Below are 14,106 nucleotides of genomic sequence, written 5' to 3'. Positions count from 1 at the left end.
TCAGGGCTTATTGTTTTGTTGCATTGTACGGCTGCAGATTTGTAAAGAAAAATTTCTCTTTCGTCGCTGGAAGAGATGGATGCTTTGGCAGCCCTCCTGTGTCCTGCGTCCCTGTTTTCGCACCTTTCCACGGCACGGCGCTGCCCTACCCGCCGCAAACGGCGTCTCGGACACGCCCGTTAGGCCCACGGCGGTCTCGCAGATGTTTGTCGTGCTTGTACTGTCATATGGGCCACGACCCGAGCGGCAGCGAGCGGCAGTCGAGCAAAGTCGGGACAAGTCGGGACGGGGACAGGGATAGGAATGGTGCGAATGCACTGCGAACTACGCAGACACCTGGTGTGAGGCGAGGCGAGGCGAGGCGAGGAAGCCCACATCGCTACCAGTGGCGCCCTCCAGCACGACACTGCCACACCCCGCACAGGCCCTCCGCTGGACACCAGGGACAAGATGCGTCCTCCTCTAGTGTCGAAGGCTGCACGCGCCCAGCGAATGACAGGACGTGCAACGAGCAGCAGTGCGTCTCACACAGGCGGCGGTGCGCCCGCTAATTCGGCCGTCGCTCCGCTGGGACGCCGGGCGCGCCCCCCGCGCCGTCCTCGAGGAGCTGGCTGTTGCGGAAGGATGTGCTTTCGTCAAATGCGGCGGAAAACTAACATTTTGTGTATTGGGAGAGAAGCCGAACGCGAATTCTGCCGTGCTCCTACATTACATGAGTGCCAACGGCCATGCCATGATGATTGCACCGGTTCTCGTCCGATCACCGAAGTTAAGCATCATTGGGCCCGGTTAGTACTTGGATGGGTGACCGCCTGGGAAACCCGGGTGTTGTTGGCTCCCTTTTTTTTTTGTTATTATGTCGGTACCCCTGGCAGCCCAATAAAAAAAAAAGGTGCTGTTGGCTCCCTTACATTTTCTCCTTTTTGCATCGCTACCCCTGCCAGCCCTCTTTTCATACTACCTTTCCGTTGTGACAAAGATGCTTCCTTCAGCAATGTAAACGTGCCGAGAAATCCTTGACAATAACGAAACACTACGAATCGACAGATGTGATCTGAAATAAGCCAGGGCCTCCTACTGTTTCGTAGCAGTGCAAAGTTCCAACAAAAAAAAAAAAAATTGAAAATAAACGACTGTAATAAATATAAGATATGATATTAATGGCCTGAGCTCGAAGAAGAATGTGCCAAGGAAGATTTCCAAATAGTCTCTGGAGATACCAAAACAGTACGAACCGACAGATGCGTTCTGAAATACGTCAGGGCTTATTGTTTTGTTGCACTGTACGGCTGCAGATTTGTAAACAAAAATTTCTCTTTCGTCGCTAGAAGAGATGGATGCTTTGGCGACCCTCCTGTGTCCTGCGTCCCTGTTTTCGCACCTTTCCACGGCACGGCGCTGCCCTACCCGCCGCAAACGGCGTCTCGGACACGCCCGTTAGGCCCACGGCCGTCTCGCAGATGTTTGTCGTGCTTGTACTGTCATATGGGCCACGACCCGAGCGGCAGCGAGCGGCAGTCGAGCAAAGTCGGGACAAGTCGGGACGGAAGGGGGGACAGGCGAGAATGCACCGCGCAAATACCAAAACAGTACGAACCGACAGATGCGTTCTGAAATACGTCAGGGCTTATTGTTTTGTTGCATTGTACGGCTGCAGATTTGTAAAGAAAAATTTCTCTTTCGTCGCTGGAAGAGATGGATGCTTTGGCAGCCCTCCTGTGTCCTGCGTCCCTGTTTTCGCACCTTTCCACGGCACGGCGCTGCCCTACCCGCCGCAAACGGCGTCTCGGACACGCCCGTTAGGCCCACGGCCGTCTCGCAGATGTTTGTCGTGCTTGTACTGTCATATGGGCCACGACCCGAGCGGCAGCGAGCGGCAGTCGAGCAAAGTCGGGACAAGTCGGGACGGAAGGGGGGACAGGCGAGAATGCACCGCGCAAATACCAAAACAGTACGAACCGACAGATGCGTTCTGAAATACGTCAGGGCTTATTGTTTTGTTGCATTGTACGGCTGCAGATTTGTAAAGAAAAATTTCTCTTTCGTCGCTGGAAGAGATGGATGCTTTGGCAGCCCTCCTGTGTCCTGCGTCCCTGTTTTCGCACCTTTCCACGGCACGGCGCTGCCCTACCCGCCGCAAACGGCGTCTCGGACACGCCCGTTAGGCCCACGGCGGTCTCGCAGATGTTTGTCGTGCTTGTACTGTCATATGGGCCACGACCCGAGCGGCAGCGAGCGGCAGTCGAGCAAAGTCGGGACAAGTCGGGACGGGGACAGGGATAGGAATGGTGCGAATGCACTGCGAACTACGCAGACACCTGGTGTGAGGCGAGGCGAGGCGAGGCGAGGAAGCCCACATCGCTACCAGTGGCGCCCTCCAGCACGACACTGCCACACCCCGCACAGGCCCTCCGCTGGACACCAGGGACAAGATGCGTCCTCCTCTAGTGTCGAAGGCTGCACGCGCCCAGCGAATGACAGGACGTGCAACGAGCAGCAGTGCGTCTCACACAGGCGGCGGTGCGCCCGCTAATTCGGCCGTCGCTCCGCTGGGACGCCGGGCGCGCCCCCCGCGCCGTCCTCGAGGAGCTGGCTGTTGCGGAAGGATGTGCTTTCGTCAAATGCGGCGGAAAACTAACATTTTGTGTATTGGGAGAGAAGCCGAACGCGAATTCTGCCGTGCTCCTACATTACATGAGTGCCAACGGCCATGCCATGATGATTGCACCGGTTCTCGTCCGATCACCGAAGTTAAGCATCATTGGGCCCGGTTAGTACTTGGATGGGTGACCGCCTGGGAAACCCGGGTGTTGTTGGCTCCCTTTTTTTTTTGTTATTATGTCGGTACCCCTGGCAGCCCAATAAAAAAAAAAGGTGCTGTTGGCTCCCTTACATTTTCTCCTTTTTGCATCGCTACCCCTGCCAGCCCTCTTTTCATACTACCTTTCCGTTGTGACAAAGATGCTTCCTTCAGCAATGTAAACGTGCCGAGAAATCCTTGACAATAACGAAACACTACGAATCGACAGATGTGATCTGAAATAAGCCAGGGCCTCCTACTGTTTCGTAGCAGTGCAAAGTTCCAACAAAAAAAAAAAAAAATTGAAAATAAACGACTGTAATAAATATAAGATATGATATTAATGGCCTGAGCTCGAAGAAGAATGTGCCAAGGAAGATTTCCAAATAGTCTCTGGAGATACCAAAACAGTACGAACCGACAGATGCGTTCTGAAATACGTCAGGGCTTATTGTTTTGTTGCACTGTACGGCTGCAGATTTGTAAACAAAAATTTCTCTTTCGTCGCTAGAAGAGATGGATGCTTTGGCGACCCTCCTGTGTCCTGCGTCCCTGTTTTCGCACCTTTCCACGGCACGGCGCTGCCCTACCCGCCGCAAACGGCGTCTCGGACACGCCCGTTAGGCCCACGGCCGTCTCGCAGATGTTTGTCGTGCTTGTACTGTCATATGGGCCACGACCCGAGCGGCAGCGAGCGGCAGTCGAGCAAAGTCGGGACAAGTCGGGACGGGGACAGGGATAGGAATGGTGCGAATGCACTGCGAACTACGCAGACACCTGGTGTGAGGCGAGGCGAGGCGAGGCGAGGAAGCCCACATCGCTACCAGTGGCGCCCTCCAGCACGACACTGCCACACCCCGCACAGGCCCTCCGCTGGACACCAGGGACAAGATGCGTCCTCCTCTAGTGTCGAAGGCTGCACGCGCCCAGCGAATGACAGGACGTGCAACGAGCAGCAGTGCGTCTCACACAGGCGGCGGTGCGCCCGCTAATTCGGCCGTCGCTCCGCTGGGACGCCGGGCGCGCCCCCTGCGCCGTCCTCGAGGAGCTGGCTGTTGCGGAAGGATGTGCTTTCGTCAAATGCGGCGGAAAACTAACATTTTGTGTATTGGGAGAGAAGCCGAACGCGAATTCTGCCGTGCTCCTACATTACATGAGTGCCAACGGCCATGCCATGATGATTGCACCGGTTCTCGTCCGATCACCGAAGTTAAGCATCATTGGGCCCGGTTAGTACTTGGATGGGTGACCGCCTGGGAAACCCGGGTGTTGTTGGCTCCCTTTTTTTTTTGTTATTATGTCGGTACCCCTGGCAGCCCAATAAAAAAAAAAGGTGCTGTTGGCTCCCTTACATTTTCTCCTTTTTGCATCGCTACCCCTGCCAGCCCTCTTTTCATACTACCTTTCCGTTGTGACAAAGATGCTTCCTTCAGCAATGTAAACGTGCCGAGAAATCCTTGACAATAACGAAACACTACGAATCGACAGATGTGATCTGAAATAAGCCAGGGCCTCCTACTGTTTCGTAGCAGTGCAAAGTTCCAACAAAAAAAAAAAAAATTGAAAATAAACGACTGTAATAAATATAAGATATGATATTAATGGCCTGAGCTCGAAGAAGAATGTGCCAAGGAAGATTTCCAAATAGTCTCTGGAGATACCAAAACAGTACGAACCGACAGATGCGTTCTGAAATACGTCAGGGCTTATTGTTTTGTTGCACTGTACGGCTGCAGATTTGTAAACAAAAATTTCTCTTTCGTCGCTAGAAGAGATGGATGCTTTGGCGACCCTCCTGTGTCCTGCGTCCCTGTTTTCGCACCTTTCCACGGCACGGCGCTGCCCTACCCGCCGCAAACGGCGTCTCGGACACGCCCGTTAGGCCCACGGCCGTCTCGCAGATGTTTGTCGTGCTTGTACTGTCATATGGGCCACGACCCGAGCGGCAGCGAGCGGCAGTCGAGCAAAGTCGGGACAAGTCGGGACGGAAGGGGGGACAGGCGAGAATGCACCGCGCAAATACCAAAACAGTACGAACCGACAGATGCGTTCTGAAATACGTCAGGGCTTATTGTTTTGTTGCACTGTACGGCTGCAGATTTGTAAACAAAAATTTCTCTTTCGTCGCTAGAAGAGATGGATGCTTTGGCGACCCTCCTGTGTCCTGCGTCCCTGTTTTCGCACCTTTCCACGGCACGGCGCTGCCCTACCCGCCGCAAACGGCGTCTCGGACACGCCCGTTAGGCCCACGGCCGTCTCGCAGATGTTTGTCGTGCTTGTACTGTCATATGGGCCACGACCCGAGCGGCAGCGAGCGGCAGTCGAGCAAAGTCGGGACAAGTCGGGACGGGGACAGGGATAGGAATGGTGCGAATGCACTGCGAACTACGCAGACACCTGGTGTGAGGCGAGGCGAGGCGAGGCGAGGAAGCCCACATCGCTACCAGTGGCGCCCTCCAGCACGACACTGCCACACCCCGCACAGGCCCTCCGCTGGACACCAGGGACAAGATGCGTCCTCCTCTAGTGTCGAAGGCTGCACGCGCCCAGCGAATGACAGGACGTGCAACGAGCAGCAGTGCGTCTCACACAGGCGGCGGTGCGCCCGCTAATTCGGCCGTCGCTCCGCTGGGACGCCGGGCGCGCCCCCTGCGCCGTCCTCGAGGAGCTGGCTGTTGCGGAAGGATGTGCTTTCGTCAAATGCGGCGGAAAACTAACATTTTGTGTATTGGGAGAGAAGCCGAACGCGAATTCTGCCGTGCTCCTACATTACATGAGTGCCAACGGCCATGCCATGATGATTGCACCGGTTCTCGTCCGATCACCGAAGTTAAGCATCATTGGGCCCGGTTAGTACTTGGATGGGTGACCGCCTGGGAAACCCGGGTGTTGTTGGCTCCCTTTTTTTTTTGTTATTATGTCGGTACCCCTGGCAGCCCAATAAAAAAAAAAGGTGCTGTTGGCTCCCTTACATTTTCTCCTTTTTGCATCGCTACCCCTGCCAGCCCTCTTTTCATACTACCTTTCCGTTGTGACAAAGATGCTTCCTTCAGCAATGTAAACGTGCCGAGAAATCCTTGACAATAACGAAACACTACGAATCGACAGATGTGATCTGAAATAAGCCAGGGCCTCCTACTGTTTCGTAGCAGTGCAAAGTTCCAACAAAAAAAAAAAAAATTGAAAATAAACGACTGTAATAAATATAAGATATGATATTAATGGCCTGAGCTCGAAGAAGAATGTGCCAAGGAAGATTTCCAAATAGTCTCTGGAGATACCAAAACAGTACGAACCGACAGATGCGTTCTGAAATACGTCAGGGCTTATTGTTTTGTTGCACTGTACGGCTGCAGATTTGTAAACAAAAATTTCTCTTTCGTCGCTAGAAGAGATGGATGCTTTGGCGACCCTCCTGTGTCCTGCGTCCCTGTTTTCGCACCTTTCCACGGCACGGCGCTGCCCTACCCGCCGCAAACGGCGTCTCGGACACGCCCGTTAGGCCCACGGCCGTCTCGCAGATGTTTGTCGTGCTTGTACTGTCATATGGGCCACGACCCGAGCGGCAGCGAGCGGCAGTCGAGCAAAGTCGGGACAAGTCGGGACGGAAGGGGGGACAGGCGAGAATGCACCGCGCAAATACCAAAACAGTACGAACCGACAGATGCGTTCTGAAATACGTCAGGGCTTATTGTTTTGTTGCATTGTACGGCTGCAGATTTGTAAAGAAAAATTTCTCTTTCGTCGCTGGAAGAGATGGATGCTTTGGCAGCCCTCCTGTGTCCTGCGTCCCTGTTTTCGCACCTTTCCACGGCACGGCGCTGCCCTACCCGCCGCAAACGGCGTCTCGGACACGCCCGTTAGGCCCACGGCGGTCTCGCAGATGTTTGTCGTGCTTGTACTGTCATATGGGCCACGACCCGAGCGGCAGCGAGCGGCAGTCGAGCAAAGTCGGGACAAGTCGGGACGGGGACAGGGATAGGAATGGTGCGAATGCACTGCGAACTACGCAGACACCTGGTGTGAGGCGAGGCGAGGCGAGGCGAGGAAGCCCACATCGCTACCAGTGGCGCCCTCCAGCACGACACTGCCACACCCCGCACAGGCCCTCCGCTGGACACCAGGGACAAGATGCGTCCTCCTCTAGTGTCGAAGGCTGCACGCGCCCAGCGAATGACAGGACGTGCAACGAGCAGCAGTGCGTCTCACACAGGCGGCGGTGCGCCCGCTAATTCGGCCGTCGCTCCGCTGGGACGCCGGGCGCGCCCCCCGCGCCGTCCTCGAGGAGCTGGCTGTTGCGGAAGGATGTGCTTTCGTCAAATGCGGCGGAAAACTAACATTTTGTGTATTGGGAGAGAAGCCGAACGCGAATTCTGCCGTGCTCCTACATTACATGAGTGCCAACGGCCATGCCATGATGATTGCACCGGTTCTCGTCCGATCACCGAAGTTAAGCATCATTGGGCCCGGTTAGTACTTGGATGGGTGACCGCCTGGGAAACCCGGGTGTTGTTGGCTCCCTTTTTTTTTTGTTATTATGTCGGTACCCCTGGCAGCCCAATAAAAAAAAAAGGTGCTGTTGGCTCCCTTACATTTTCTCCTTTTTGCATCGCTACCCCTGCCAGCCCTCTTTTCATACTACCTTTCCGTTGTGACAAAGATGCTTCCTTCAGCAATGTAAACGTGCCGAGAAATCCTTGACAATAACGAAACACTACGAATCGACAGATGTGATCTGAAATAAGCCAGGGCCTCCTACTGTTTCGTAGCAGTGCAAAGTTCCAACAAAAAAAAAAAAATTGAAAATAAACGACTGTAATAAATATAAGATATGATATTAATGGCCTGAGCTCGAAGAAGAATGTGCCAAGGAAGATTTCCAAATAGTCTCTGGAGATACCAAAACAGTACGAACCGACAGATGCGTTCTGAAATACGTCAGGGCTTATTGTTTTGTTGCACTGTACGGCTGCAGATTTGTAAACAAAAATTTCTCTTTCGTCGCTAGAAGAGATGGATGCTTTGGCGACCCTCCTGTGTCCTGCGTCCCTGTTTTCGCACCTTTCCACGGCACGGCGCTGCCCTACCCGCCGCAAACGGCGTCTCGGACACGCCCGTTAGGCCCACGGCCGTCTCGCAGATGTTTGTCGTGCTTGTACTGTCATATGGGCCACGACCCGAGCGGCAGCGAGCGGCAGTCGAGCAAAGTCGGGACAAGTCGGGACGGAAGGGGGGACAGGCGAGAATGCACCGCGCAAATACCAAAACAGTACGAACCGACAGATGCGTTCTGAAATACGTCAGGGCTTATTGTTTTGTTGCATTGTACGGCTGCAGATTTGTAAAGAAAAATTTCTCTTTCGTCGCTGGAAGAGATGGATGCTTTGGCAGCCCTCCTGTGTCCTGCGTCCCTGTTTTCGCACCTTTCCACGGCACGGCGCTGCCCTACCCGCCGCAAACGGCGTCTCGGACACGCCCGTTAGGCCCACGGCCGTCTCGCAGATGTTTGTCGTGCTTGTACTGTCATATGGGCCACGACCCGAGCGGCAGCGAGCGGCAGTCGAGCAAAGTCGGGACAAGTCGGGACGGAAGGGGGGACAGGCGAGAATGCACCGCGCAAATACCAAAACAGTACGAACCGACAGATGCGTTCTGAAATACGTCAGGGCTTATTGTTTTGTTGCATTGTACGGCTGCAGATTTGTAAAGAAAAATTTCTCTTTCGTCGCTGGAAGAGATGGATGCTTTGGCAGCCCTCCTGTGTCCTGCGTCCCTGTTTTCGCACCTTTCCACGGCACGGCGCTGCCCTACCCGCCGCAAACGGCGTCTCGGACACGCCCGTTAGGCCCACGGCGGTCTCGCAGATGTTTGTCGTGCTTGTACTGTCATATGGGCCACGACCCGAGCGGCAGCGAGCGGCAGTCGAGCAAAGTCGGGACAAGTCGGGACGGGGACAGGGATAGGAATGGTGCGAATGCACTGCGAACTACGCAGACACCTGGTGTGAGGCGAGGCGAGGCGAGGCGAGGAAGCCCACATCGCTACCAGTGGCGCCCTCCAGCACGACACTGCCACACCCCGCACAGGCCCTCCGCTGGACACCAGGGACAAGATGCGTCCTCCTCTAGTGTCGAAGGCTGCACGCGCCCAGCGAATGACAGGACGTGCAACGAGCAGCAGTGCGTCTCACACAGGCGGCGGTGCGCCCGCTAATTCGGCCGTCGCTCCGCTGGGACGCCGGGCGCGCCCCCCGCGCCGTCCTCGAGGAGCTGGCTGTTGCGGAAGGATGTGCTTTCGTCAAATGCGGCGGAAAACTAACATTTTGTGTATTGGGAGAGAAGCCGAACGCGAATTCTGCCGTGCTCCTACATTACATGAGTGCCAACGGCCATGCCATGATGATTGCACCGGTTCTCGTCCGATCACCGAAGTTAAGCATCATTGGGCCCGGTTAGTACTTGGATGGGTGACCGCCTGGGAAACCCGGGTGTTGTTGGCTCCCTTTTTTTTTTGTTATTATGTCGGTACCCCTGGCAGCCCAATAAAAAAAAAAGGTGCTGTTGGCTCCCTTACATTTTCTCCTTTTTGCATCGCTACCCCTGCCAGCCCTCTTTTCATACTACCTTTCCGTTGTGACAAAGATGCTTCCTTCAGCAATGTAAACGTGCCGAGAAATCCTTGACAATAACGAAACACTACGAATCGACAGATGTGATCTGAAATAAGCCAGGGCCTCCTACTGTTTCGTAGCAGTGCAAAGTTCCAACAAAAAAAAAAAAAAATTGAAAATAAACGACTGTAATAAATATAAGATATGATATTAATGGCCTGAGCTCGAAGAAGAATGTGCCAAGGAAGATTTCCAAATAGTCTCTGGAGATACCAAAACAGTACGAACCGACAGATGCGTTCTGAAATACGTCAGGGCTTATTGTTTTGTTGCACTGTACGGCTGCAGATTTGTAAACAAAAATTTCTCTTTCGTCGCTAGAAGAGATGGATGCTTTGGCGACCCTCCTGTGTCCTGCGTCCCTGTTTTCGCACCTTTCCACGGCACGGCGCTGCCCTACCCGCCGCAAACGGCGTCTCGGACACGCCCGTTAGGCCCACGGCCGTCTCGCAGATGTTTGTCGTGCTTGTACTGTCATATGGGCCACGACCCGAGCGGCAGCGAGCGGCAGTCGAGCAAAGTCGGGACAAGTCGGGACGGGGACAGGGATAGGAATGGTGCGAATGCACTGCGAACTACGCAGACACCTGGTGTGAGGCGAGGCGAGGCGAGGCGAGGAAGCCCACATCGCTACCAGTGGCGCCCTCCAGCACGACACTGCCACACCCCGCACAGGCCCTCCGCTGGACACCAGGGACAAGATGCGTCCTCCTCTAGTGTCGAAGGCTGCACGCGCCCAGCGAATGACAGGACGTGCAACGAGCAGCAGTGCGTCTCACACAGGCGGCGGTGCGCCCGCTAATTCGGCCGTCGCTCCGCTGGGACGCCGGGCGCGCCCCCCGCGCCGTCCTCGAGGAGCTGGCTGTTGCGGAAGGATGTGCTTTCGTCAAATGCGGCGGAAAACTAACATTTTGTGTATTGGGAGAGAAGCCGAACGCGAATTCTGCCGTGCTCCTACATTACATGAGTGCCAACGGCCATGCCATGATGATTGCACCGGTTCTCGTCCGATCACCGAAGTTAAGCATCATTGGGCCCGGTTAGTACTTGGATGGGTGACCGCCTGGGAAACCCGGGTGTTGTTGGCTCCCTTTTTTTTTTGTTATTATGTCGGTACCCCTGGCAGCCCAATAAAAAAAAAAGGTGCTGTTGGCTCCCTTACATTTTCTCCTTTTTGCATCGCTACCCCTGCCAGCCCTCTTTTCATACTACCTTTCCGTTGTGACAAAGATGCTTCCTTCAGCAATGTAAACGTGCCGAGAAATCCTTGACAATAACGAAACACTACGAATCGACAGATGTGATCTGAAATAAGCCAGGGCCTCCTACTGTTTCGTAGCAGTGCAAAGTTCCAACAAAAAAAAAAAAAAATTGAAAATAAACGACTGTAATAAATATAAGATATGATATTAATGGCCTGAGCTCGAAGAAGAATGTGCCAAGGAAGATTTCCAAATAGTCTCTGGAGATACCAAAACAGTACGAACCGACAGATGCGTTCTGAAATACGTCAGGGCTTATTGTTTTGTTGCACTGTACGGCTGCAGATTTGTAAACAAAAATTTCTCTTTCGTCGCTAGAAGAGATGGATGCTTTGGCGACCCTCCTGTGTCCTGCGTCCCTGTTTTCGCACCTTTCCACGGCACGGCGCTGCCCTACCCGCCGCAAACGGCGTCTCGGACACGCCCGTTAGGCCCACGGCCGTCTCGCAGATGTTTGTCGTGCTTGTACTGTCATATGGGCCACGACCCGAGCGGCAGCGAGCGGCAGTCGAGCAAAGTCGGGACAAGTCGGGACGGAAGGGGGGACAGGCGAGAATGCACCGCGCAAATACCAAAACAGTACGAACCGACAGATGCGTTCTGAAATACGTCAGGGCTTATTGTTTTGTTGCATTGTACGGCTGCAGATTTGTAAAGAAAAATTTCTCTTTCGTCGCTGGAAGAGATGGATGCTTTGGCAGCCCTCCTGTGTCCTGCGTCCCTGTTTTCGCACCTTTCCACGGCACGGCGCTGCCCTACCCGCCGCAAACGGCGTCTCGGACACGCCCGTTAGGCCCACGGCGGTCTCGCAGATGTTTGTCGTGCTTGTACTGTCATATGGGCCACGACCCGAGCGGCAGCGAGCGGCAGTCGAGCAAAGTCGGGACAAGTCGGGACGGGGACAGGGATAGGAATGGTGCGAATGCACTGCGAACTACGCAGACACCTGGTGTGAGGCGAGGCGAGGCGAGGCGAGGAAGCCCACATCGCTACCAGTGGCGCCCTCCAGCACGACACTGCCACACCCCGCACAGGCCCTCCGCTGGACACCAGGGACAAGATGCGTCCTCCTCTAGTGTCGAAGGCTGCACGCGCCCAGCGAATGACAGGACGTGCAACGAGCAGCAGTGCGTCTCACACAGGCGGCGGTGCGCCCGCTAATTCGGCCGTCGCTCCGCTGGGACGCCGGGCGCGCCCCCCGCGCCGTCCTCGAGGAGCTGGCTGTTGCGGAAGGATGTGCTTTCGTCAAATGCGGCGGAAAACTAACATTTTGTGTATTGGGAGAGAAGCCGAACGCGAATTCTGCCGTGCTCCTACATTACATGAGTGCCAACGGCCATGCCATGATGATTGCACCGGTTCTCGTCCGATCACCGAAGTTAAGCATCATTGGGCCCGGTTAGTACTTGGATGGGTGACCGCCTGGGAAACCCGGGTGTTGTTGGCTCCCTTTTTTTTTTGTTATTATGTCGGTACCCCTGGCAGCCCAATAAAAAAAAAAGGTGCTGTTGGCTCCCTTACATTTTCTCCTTTTTGCATCGCTACCCCTGCCAGCCCTCTTTTCATACTACCTTTCCGTTGTGACAAAGATGCTTCCTTCAGCAATGTAAACGTGCCGAGAAATCCTTGACAATAACGAAACACTACGAATCGACAGATGTGATCTGAAATAAGCCAGGGCCTCCTACTGTTTCGTAGCAGTGCAAAGTTCCAACAAAAAAAAAAAAAAATTGAAAATAAACGACTGTAATAAATATAAGATATGATATTAATGGCCTGAGCTCGAAGAAGAATGTGCCAAGGAAGATTTCCAAATAGTCTCTGGAGATACCAAAACAGTACGAACCGACAGATGCGTTCTGAAATACGTCAGGGCTTATTGTTTTGTTGCACTGTACGGCTGCAGATTTGTAAACAAAAATTTCTCTTTCGTCGCTAGAAGAGATGGATGCTTTGGCGACCCTCCTGTGTCCTGCGTCCCTGTTTTCGCACCTTTCCACGGCACGGCGCTGCCCTACCCGCCGCAAACGGCGTCTCGGACACGCCCGTTAGGCCCACGGCCGTCTCGCAGATGTTTGTCGTGCTTGTACTGTCATATGGGCCACGACCCGAGCGGCAGCGAGCGGCAGTCGAGCAAAGTCGGGACAAGTCGGGACGGGGACAGGGATAGGAATGGTGCGAATGCACTGCGAACTACGCAGACACCTGGTGTGAGGCGAGGCGAGGCGAGGCGAGGAAGCCCACATCGCTACCAGTGGCGCCCTCCAGCACGACACTGCCACACCCCGCACAGGCCCTCCGCTGGACACCAGGGACAAGATGCGTCCTCCTCTAGTGTCGAAGGCTGCACGCGCCCAGCGAATGACAGGACGTGCAACGAGCAGCAGTGCGTCTCACACAGGCGGCGGTGCGCCCGCTAATTCGGCCGTCGCTCCGCTGGGACGCCGGGCGCGCCCCCCGCGCCGTCCTCGAGGAGCTGGCTGTTGCGGAAGGATGTGCTTTCGTCAAATGCGGCGGAAAACTAACATTTTGTGTATTGGGAGAGAAGCCGAACGCGAATTCTGCCGTGCTCCTACATTACATGAGTGCCAACGGCCATGCCATGATGATTGCACCGGTTCTCGTCCGATCACCGAAGTTAAGCATCATTGGGCCCGGTTAGTACTTGGATGGGTGACCGCCTGGGAAACCCGGGTGTTGTTGGCTCCCTTTTTTTTTTGTTATTATGTCGGTACCCCTGGCAGCCCAATAAAAAAAAAAGGTGCTGTTGGCTCCCTTACATTTTCTCCTTTTTGCATCGCTACCCCTGCCAGCCCTCTTTTCATACTACCTTTCCGTTGTGACAAAGATGCTTCCTTCAGCAATGTAAACGTGCCGAGAAATCCTTGACAATAACGAAACACTACGAATCGACAGATGTGATCTGAAATAAGCCAGGGCCTCCTACTGTTTCGTAGCAGTGCAAAGTTCCAACAAAAAAAAAAAAAATTGAAAATAAACGACTGTAATAAATATAAGATATGATATTAATGGCCTGAGCTCGAAGAAGAATGTGCCAAGGAAGATTTCCAAATAGTCTCTGGAGATACCAAAACAGTACGAACCGACAGATGCGTTCTGAAATACGTCAGGGCTTATTGTTTTGTTGCACTGTACGGCTGCAGATTTGTAAAGAAAAATTTCTCTTTCGTCGCTAGAAGAGATGGATGCTTTGGCGACCCTCCTGTGTCCTGCGTCCCTGTTTTCGCACCTTTCCACGGCACGGCGCTGCCCTACCCGCCGCAAACGGCGTCTCGGACACGCCCGTTAGGCCCACGGCCGTCTCGCAGATGTTTGTCGTGCTTGTACTGTCATATGGGCCACGACCCGAGCGG

General features: G+C 54.3%; 9 non-coding genes across 9 annotated transcripts; all 9 read left to right on the top strand.

The window, feature by feature from the left end:
- Positions 1–718: 718 nt before the first annotated feature.
- LOC124586084 lies at positions 719–837 on the top strand. The gene has a single exon (XR_006975010.1). It is a non-coding gene; the product is annotated as a 5S ribosomal RNA (ribosomal RNA).
- Positions 838–2,700: 1,863 nt separating this feature from the next.
- On the top strand, positions 2,701–2,819 carry LOC124586083. The gene has a single exon (XR_006975009.1). It is a non-coding gene; the product is annotated as a 5S ribosomal RNA (ribosomal RNA).
- A 1,140-nt stretch (positions 2,820–3,959) lies between these two features.
- Positions 3,960–4,078, top strand: LOC124586081. Its single transcript, XR_006975008.1, has one exon. It is a non-coding gene; the product is annotated as a 5S ribosomal RNA (ribosomal RNA).
- A 1,501-nt stretch (positions 4,079–5,579) lies between these two features.
- Positions 5,580–5,698, top strand: LOC124586080. Its single transcript, XR_006975007.1, has one exon. It is a non-coding gene; the product is annotated as a 5S ribosomal RNA (ribosomal RNA).
- A 1,501-nt stretch (positions 5,699–7,199) lies between these two features.
- On the top strand, positions 7,200–7,318 carry LOC124586079. The gene has a single exon (XR_006975006.1). It is a non-coding gene; the product is annotated as a 5S ribosomal RNA (ribosomal RNA).
- Positions 7,319–9,180: 1,862 nt separating this feature from the next.
- On the top strand, positions 9,181–9,299 carry LOC124586078. Its single transcript, XR_006975005.1, has one exon. It is a non-coding gene; the product is annotated as a 5S ribosomal RNA (ribosomal RNA).
- A 1,140-nt stretch (positions 9,300–10,439) lies between these two features.
- LOC124586076 lies at positions 10,440–10,558 on the top strand. The gene has a single exon (XR_006975003.1). It is a non-coding gene; the product is annotated as a 5S ribosomal RNA (ribosomal RNA).
- A 1,502-nt stretch (positions 10,559–12,060) lies between these two features.
- LOC124586075 lies at positions 12,061–12,179 on the top strand. The gene has a single exon (XR_006975002.1). It is a non-coding gene; the product is annotated as a 5S ribosomal RNA (ribosomal RNA).
- A 1,140-nt stretch (positions 12,180–13,319) lies between these two features.
- On the top strand, positions 13,320–13,438 carry LOC124586074. The gene has a single exon (XR_006975001.1). It is a non-coding gene; the product is annotated as a 5S ribosomal RNA (ribosomal RNA).
- Positions 13,439–14,106: the final 668 nt, after the last annotated feature.

This window comes from Schistocerca americana, unplaced genomic scaffold (genome assembly GCF_021461395.2).
Source record: "Schistocerca americana isolate TAMUIC-IGC-003095 unplaced genomic scaffold, iqSchAmer2.1 HiC_scaffold_525, whole genome shotgun sequence".
Taxonomy (NCBI): Eukaryota; Metazoa; Arthropoda; class Insecta; order Orthoptera; family Acrididae; genus Schistocerca; species Schistocerca americana.
This window is presented reverse-complemented; position numbering and strand designations above follow the sequence as displayed.